Consider the following 7,017-nt stretch of genomic DNA (forward strand, 5'->3'; position numbering starts at 1 on the left):
TGACCTTGTGGTTCGCAGTCCAGTGCTTATCCTAGTTAATAGTTAAGAATAGTTAATAGTTAAGAATTTTCTGCTACTTGCAGCAAAAAGGATTCTCTCACTAATAGGGTGAGTGGTGTCTTGGTATGTCTAAGACTTTTCTGTTTATACCACTATAATGGTTTACTTTTTAATAGTACTTTCATTCCTCAAATTGTCCTAGTTTAGTCGGTAAATTATATGTTACCATATAAAAAACTGATACATAGTGTTACCATATAATTTATTATCTAAACTAAGACACTTTGGGGGGAATGAAAGAGTACTATTAAAAAGTATTCCATTATAGTAGGCATAAACAGAAATGTCTTAGATATACCAAGACATCACTCACCCTATTAGTGAGAGAGTCCTTTTGGCTGCAAGTAGCAAAAAATTCTTAACAATAATGGCGTAATCAAAAAATAGACTTATATTATCACAGCATGCGCAACATCATTATCACTTTTTCTCCCTCCATTATGTTATTTCCTACTATGCACCCCCTACCACCACAAGCACATTTCTCCTTAAGAGAAGTATCTATTATCCTAAGCATTATTTTAAATCTTGCTTGCTACTCATTATTGCTTTCACACCTATGTAAAGAACTCTAAACAATCTAGTTTACTTTAAAAAAAAAAAAAGGAATAATATCTCTTCTGAGTTCTCCACTTCCAATAAGACTATAGTCTAGTTGAGAAAGTTTGATTAATGATAGTTTATACTGGAATATTGGAGGAAGGTCAAATTAGCAAAGCAAGTGATATTAAAGTGAGATATTCCATATGTCAACAATTACAGGCTTTGTGACTCTGAACAAGTCTCTCTACTTCTCTGAGCTTGTTTATTCATATGTAAAGATGTATTTAAAACCTACTCCCTAGGGTTGTGATGTGTGGTGCATACCTGTTGTTGATTGCTTCCAAGTCTATTCCAACTCATAGAAATCCATTTGACAGAGTAGAACTGCCCCAAAAGGTTTCCTTTTTTTGTTGTTATCTTTACAGAAGCATATTGCTGGGTCTTTCTGTTGCCAAGTCATTAAGTTGGTTTGAATTAAGTCATCTGAGCACCAGGTGGTATCAGGTACTGTTCTAGTCTACCACTGTCTGTCAGTTTGTCATACTGTGGTGGCTTGTGAGTTGCTGTGATTCTGAAAGCTATGCCATGGATATTTTAAATACCAGCAGGGTCACCCATGGTGGACAGGTTTCACATGAGCTTGCAGACAAAGACAAACTAGGAAGAAGGAGTGACAAACTACTTCCAAATATTGAGTCACGGAAAACCTTATGAAGAGCAGAGAAACACTGTCAGATATAATGCTGGAAAATGAGCCCTTCAGGTTGGAAGGCACTCAAAATGCGACTGGGGAACAGCTGCCTCCTCAAAGTAGAGTTAACCATGATGATGCGAATGAAGTAAAGCCCGTGGGAGAAAAGCCCAATAGGACCTTCATTTGCTGATGGGGCAGAACTTAAAATGAAGAGAAACAGCTATAAACATCCATTAATAATTAGAACATGAAATGTGCGAAGTATGAACCTAGAAAAATTAGAAATTGTAAAAAATGAAGTGTAATGCATAAATATCGATATCTTAGGCATTAGTGAGCTGAAATGGACTGGTTTTGGCCATTTTGAATCTGACAATCACATGGTTTACTATACCAGGAATGACAAATTGAAGAGGAATGGTGTTGCATTCATTGTCAAAAACAAACAAACAAACAAAAAACATATCCAGATCAGTCATGAGGTACAACACTGTCTGTGATAGGATAATATCCATGCACCTACAGGGAAGCCCAGTTAATACCCCTATTATTCACATTTACGCACCAATCGCTAATGCCAGTGAGGATGAAATAGAAGAATTCTACCAACTTCTTCAATCTGAAATTGACCAAACATACAATCAAGATGTATTGGTCATTACTGGTGATTGGAATGCAAAGGTTGGGAGAAAAGAGGAAGGATCAGTAGTTGAAAAATATGGCCTTGGTGATAGAAATGATGATGGAGAATGCATGATAGAATTCTGCAAACCCAATGATTTGATCATTTCAAATACCTTCTTTAGATAGCATAAGAGACGACTGTACACATGAACCTCACCAGATGGAATATATAGAAATCAAATAGATGACATCTGCAGAAAGAGACAATGGAAAAGCTCCATATCATCAGTCATAACAAGGCCAGGGGCAGACTGTGGAACAGACCATCAATTGCTCATATGCAAATTCAAACTGAAGCTGAAGAAAATGAAAACAAATCCACGAGAGCCAAAATATGACCTGAATTTAGAGATCACCTGAAGAACAGATTTGATACATTAAACACTAAAGACCGAAGAGTTGTGGGATGACATTGAGAACATCATACAGGAAGAAAGCAAAAAGTCATTCAGAAGACAAGAAAGAAGGAAAAGATCAAAATGGATGTCAGAAAAGACACTGAAACTTGCTCTCCAGCTAGAGATGCTAAAGCAAATGGAAGATATGAGGAGGTGCAAGAGCTGAACAGAAAATTTCAAAGGTCAGCTCGAGAAGATAAAGTCAAATATTACAACAAAATGTGCAAAGATCTGGAATCAGAAAACCAAAAAGGAAGAACACGCTCAGCATTTCACAAGCTGGGGGAACTGAAGAAAAATATTCAAGCCTTGACTTTTGTTATTGAAGGACTCTCTGGGCAAATTATTGAATGATGCAGAAAGCATTAAAAGAAGATGGAAGGAATAACTGTACCAAAAGGAAATGGTTGATGTTCAACTGTTTCAAGAGGTAGCATATGATCAAGAGCCAATGATACTGAAGGAGGAAGTCCAAGGTGCATTGTAGGAATTGGCAAAGAACAAGGCACCAGGAACTGATGGAATAAAAATTGAAATCTTTCAAGAAAGTTAGGCAGCACTGGAGGCACTCACTCATCTATGCCAAGAAATTTGTAAGACAACTATCTGGCCAGCTGATTGGAAGAGATCCATATGTGTGCCTATTCCAAAGAGAGGTGACCCAACGGAATGCAGATATCATTGAACAATATCTTTGTTATCCCATGCGAGTAAAGTTTTACCAAAGGTAACATGGAAACGGCTGCAAGCATACATGGACAGAATTTCAAGCTGGATTCAGAAGAGGCCATGGAACGAGGGAACCTAACAATACCAACTGTTCTAGTCAAAAGGAAATTGTTGTTGTTAATTGCAGTTGTATTGGTTTTGACTCATAGCAACCCTGTATAGTGTTTCTGAGGAGTGGTTGGTGGGTCTGAACTGTCGACCTAGCAAATGGCATTCCTGTGTTTATCTTAAATGGAAGGGTGAACAAGAAATAATTCTTTGTGTACAAGGAAGACAGCACATATACAAGTCTAGTAACTTCAGTGCTAGATATAACTGTGAGAGTATACTAGTCTGGTTTCAGGAACAGATTTTGGCAGCTGAACAGAATGGTAAGAAGTTAGACATCCATCGCAAAAAAATACTGTGACTAATAATTATAATCAGGTGAAAGCTATCTTTTATTGAACAAATTTCAGTCACCAAATTGCACAATCTGAACCCTGGTGACATGGTTAGATAAAGGTTCTTGGAATAAAAAATGTGTAAGTTTATGATGTACTTTAAAAACTTTTTTTAAAAATTAAAAACATGAAGTTAACTCCTATTCAGTGTTCCTTCTGCCCAAGATACTATTCAGATCATATTATTTCATCATCTTATTTAATCTTTACCATGGCACTAGGTGTGGTAATGTAGGATAAGCACTGGACTGCTAACCACAAGGTTGGTGATTCACACCTACAAGCTACTCCTTGGAAACCTGATATAGGGTTACTACTATGAGTCAGAAACGACTTGATGGCACTTAGCAAGTACATATATAGATATTTATGTACCTTTTTTCCTCTAAATACGTCAGTGTTATTTTCTAAGAACAAGAATATTCTCTCACAGCCTGGCCTCTGACCACTGCCTATGGCCACCAGAATCTGTTTATGCCACGTTTAGCTGTCTAAATGGCCCCATCCCATCTTTCTGTCCTTTGAGAACTCTAAGAATAAGGTCCCTACATCAGATTTTACTGAAGTCAATCATTGCCTGGAACAGGGATTGAGCCCAGATTGCCCTTAACCCCAATAATCACGAAGTCAACATCTATAATAAGAGCAGGAGCCAGCTTATGAACACAATGACTGGGTGCCCAAGAGCAACCACATCATTACTTGTGGGTCAGACCGTAACACCTACATCTGGAGTTAGAAAGATGGTATCTGGGAGCCCAATCTGGTGATCCTGATAATTAACCAGGCAGCCACTTTTGTGAAGTGGTGCCCCCTAGAGAACAAATTTTCTGTGTGAAGTGGAGCATAGTTCATCTTGTCTGTTACTTCAAGTTGGAAAATGACTGGTGAATAAGCGAGTACATTAAGAACCCAATCTGTTCCATTGTCCTCAGCCTGGACTGGGATTCCAACGTTTTGCTGGCAGTGGGCTCATACGACTTCAACTGAAGGGTATTTTCAGCTTACATTAAGGAAGTTGATGAGAAGCCAGCCACTGCACCATGGAACAGCAAGATGTATTTTGGTCTGCTGATGTCAGAGTTTGATGGCGGTGGCACTGGTGGCTGGGTCCATGGGGTCAGCTTCTCTGCTAGCAGAAGCCACATGGCCTGCATCAGCCACACCAGCACCATGTTCATTGCCAGTGCCTCAAAAAATGTGCAGGTTTCAACTCTGAAGTCCAAGTTCCTGCTCCTGAGTGTATCATTTGTCTTGGAGAACAGTGTCAATGGCTGCTGGCCATGAGTTACTGCCCCAGGCTTCTTAAGTATGATGACCTCGGCTGCTTGACCTTCATCTCTAAACTCATCATTTGAAACTGACCATCCAGCACAACATGTTGGCGATGGAGCATGTCCACAACTTGGACTAGTGGGCCAACACCAAGGACCACAACATGCTCTTGGAGATGCAGCACCAGAACAATGTCACTCTATCTATGAGGTGGACAAGCAAGATTGTTGTAGATTCTGCACTACTGGCATTGATGGAGTGATGACAACTTGAGATAATGGGAAGCTGAGCAGACCTCTGGGATTGATCTAGCATGATCTATCTCAACTGCATGCTCCCATCCTGACAGAAACACTGAAAACAGGCAGTGTGCAAATGCCATGTGGTGTAATTTTGAATATCATTGGTGAAAGTGTTTGCTTTTTAAAAAACATCAGTATTCTTTTGTTTATTTGGCTGTTTCATTCCGTTTTTGACTGAACTTCTTGTTAAGTTGTTTATATTGGAAAATTGTCGTTTATATTGAAACATTGCTGCATTGACTTAAAGGAAGGGGGTGAGTATGTAAATTGTCTGCTAGAAAATTAAATAAAAATACTGAATATGAAAAAAAGAATAAAACAAGAAATTCATAAACTTTTTTTTGACCCAAACTGCATGATTTGATTTAATTAATTCTTATTGAATTAGATTCCACTGTACCCACCTTGCGCCTCCCCTGCATTTACCTGCCTGGAAATCTTATATTTTCCCTACAGGCTCCTCTTAATCTGGATATGTAAATTTCTTGGAGCCTTAAAACTTAGAAGCATTTTCCCTCTCTGGTTAAGTCAGTATGTGAAAAAAATACAAGGGAGCTTCAAAAAGTTTGTGGGAAACTCCATTATCTTTAACTGCATTTTCCACGAACTTTTTGAAGCCCTTTGATAGTTAAGGTTGGTGTGTCAACTTGGATGGATCAATATTCTCAGTGATTTGGCAGTTAAGACATAATAATACCCCATGGTGAGATATAATGTAATGTAATCACCCCATGACGAGATCTGCTGGGAGCAGCCAATCAATTGAAAGGGTGATTTTAAGGGTTGTGGTCTGCTTCCAGTATATTGGACATTCAGGCAAAGCTTGTTAGCTTTTCTTGGTGTGGCTCTTGCATCTGACTCCTAATCTGACCTCTGGTTCTTTGCACTTGAGCCAGTGGCCTGCTATATTGCCTGCTGATCTAGGAATCATCAAGAACCTGCCACCTTGCCTGCTGACTTGGAATTCATTCACCTTTGTAGTCAGAAGCCTGCTTTCTGATCTGCCTACCTTGGATTCATCAGCCTCTGCAGCTACGTGAATCAGAAGAAGCCTTCAACTTGGAACTTGCCAACCTCTACAACTATGTGAGCCATTTCCTTGCTAGAAATCCCCCTGCCTCTCTCTCTCTATATATATACATACATACATATATGACTCCTGGTGGGGCACGGTGCTGGACGCAAAGTCTGTTTGAACTGCAAGTGTGGCAGTTCAAGATCACCAGCCACTCCTTGGGATCCCTATACAGAGTAGCTGTGGGTTGGAACTGACTTCACAGTACTAAACAACAACTTACTTAACTGCCAAATCACTTAACAACGACAATTTATATAGTATAATATATAAATAATTGTTGTTGTTAAGAGTAGTCCTAGTGTTGTGCTATAGGATAAGGACTGAGCTGCTAACCACAAGGTTGGCAGTCCAAACCTACCAGCTCCTCCTTGGAAACCTTATACAGGGTCACTATAAGTCAGAACTGATTCAGTGACACTTGACAATAATGTGTGTGTGTGTATTATTGCATAAGTTTATCTGTTTTTTCTTCGCTAGAGAACCCAGCTTCAGATATTTGGTACCAGAAGTGGTTCTAGAGAAACAAAACCCTAAGGATAGGTTTTCAAGTTTGTCTAGTTTTAAAGGCACTGATAACTCTGCATCCATTAGTACTGATAACTTTGCCTCCATTAGTAAAGAGGGTGCTATTAGTCCATGGTAGTGGTAGTGGTGATGGTGTGCTGTGGAGTCAGTTCTGAGTCATAGCGGCCTTACATAGTTTCCAAAGCTGTAAATCTCTTTTTAAATTTAAGGTTTTTATTGTGGATTGAGTGAAAGTTTACAGGGCACATCATCAGTTTCACATTCAACAATTCATATAACTTGTTTC

At 39.1% G+C, this 7,017-nt stretch overlaps 1 pseudogene; it reads left to right on the top strand.

The window, feature by feature from the left end:
- Nucleotides 1-427: 427 nt before the first annotated feature.
- On the top strand, nt 428-5,099 carry LOC102836816 (annotated as a pseudogene).
- Nucleotides 5,100-7,017: the final 1,918 nt, after the last annotated feature.

Source organism: Chrysochloris asiatica, unplaced genomic scaffold (genome assembly GCF_000296735.1).
Source record: "Chrysochloris asiatica unplaced genomic scaffold, ChrAsi1.0 scaffold00375, whole genome shotgun sequence".
NCBI lineage: Eukaryota > Metazoa > Chordata > Mammalia > Afrosoricida > Chrysochloridae > Chrysochloris > Chrysochloris asiatica.